We start from the raw sequence: 1,625 nt of genomic DNA on the forward strand, positions 1-1,625 counted from the left end.
ATATATATATATATATAAAACACATACGCACGCACCCACGCACACACATACATATATACACTGACATTTGTATGTTTACGTATGTATATGTCTGACAGTGTTTCTGTCTGTCCATTACCATCACCACTTGACAAATGGTGTTGGTTTGTTTACAACTTTGTAACATTAACGGCTGGACCGAAAGAAACCGATAGAATCAGTACCAGTCTTTAAAAATAGTGCTGTGGTCAATGAATTCGATTAAATTCTTCCAGGTGGTTCTCCAGCATGGCCACTGCCCAATGACTGAAACACGTAGAAAGTAAAATTAATAATTAAAAAAAACTCTAAGTAGTTGAGGTCTGAAAGAAATAATTAGTTACAAGATATGCGTAAAAGGAGGTCAAAGAACAGCATGAAAAAGGAAAGAATGATAACAGCTGAAGATAATATAAGGCAAAAGTCGGAGTATTAAGGTTGTTAAGGTTTGAAATAATTACAGTGATAAGGCAAAATATACCGGAGCAATAACTGATAAAAAATAATTGAGACACAGTAAGGAAAAATTATGTGCATCTGGACTAGTAGTAGATATTTCCAATGAGAATGGTGCCACTTATTAAGCGTCAATGATTTGACGCTGACTTATATGACATCCGATGTCTTAATGTTTCTCTCATTTTGATATTTCTTTCGTTCTCTCCCTCCTCTTTCTAATTGTCGTTTTCTCTTTCTCCCTGTCTCTTCTTTCTCACTGTCTCCTTCTTCTCACTCACGACTCTCTCGCTCCCTCTCTCATTCTCTCTCTCTTAGTCTCTATCTATATGTGGATATTTTTGTGCGTGTAAGTGTGCTTTCTTTCAGTATGAAAACAGGTTGAATGTCCAATGCCAAATCCACAATGTCCAAACAGCAACGCAAAATCGTTACGTTCCGGTTTCCTGTAGGCTTGTACGACCTGAATCAGAGTTTGTTGATGGATGAATCATTACCTTCAATGTAAAGTCGAAGATTTGTTGTAGTGGCAGGATTCAGGGACCCTGCGTTTACACGAAGAGATCATTTCCATGTATTTATATAGTACATCGCCCTTTACAGATATATTTTCTGTCAAGCACAAATTGCATGGTCCCTTACTTCCAACATAGTACCTGACCTTAAAAACTACAGTCTGTCTGAGAATATAGTTAATAGTTTTCGCCTTTTGCTCCCAAAAGATTTCAAGAGATATACTTTTTATTACTCCAGTTTCTAAATGTGTGAGTATGATTGTTGTAGCGTAGTTTAAATGTGGAAAAGGAATAACTAATGGTAATATTACATTGGTGGGCTATATAAGTATTTAGATGTTTAACGTCTGAAATGTATTTCCTAAGTTGCAGTTGCAATCGATAATCCTGTGTATGTTAGCAATTCAGCTTTTGTAAGGTGGTGGGCGGTAGGGTTTGAGAAAAGACAGGCGTGGGAGTCAAATAATTTTATAGATAGTATATACACAACACTCGCAGGCACACATGCATATACACACGTACGCATGTTAGCACGCACACACAGCCACACACCAGTCTATCTACCTATCTGTCTGTCTCTCTGTATATATATATATATATATATATATATATATATATATATATATATATATATAT

Source organism: Octopus bimaculoides, chromosome 3 (genome assembly GCF_001194135.2).
Source record: "Octopus bimaculoides isolate UCB-OBI-ISO-001 chromosome 3, ASM119413v2, whole genome shotgun sequence".
NCBI lineage: Eukaryota > Metazoa > Mollusca > Cephalopoda > Octopoda > Octopodidae > Octopus > Octopus bimaculoides.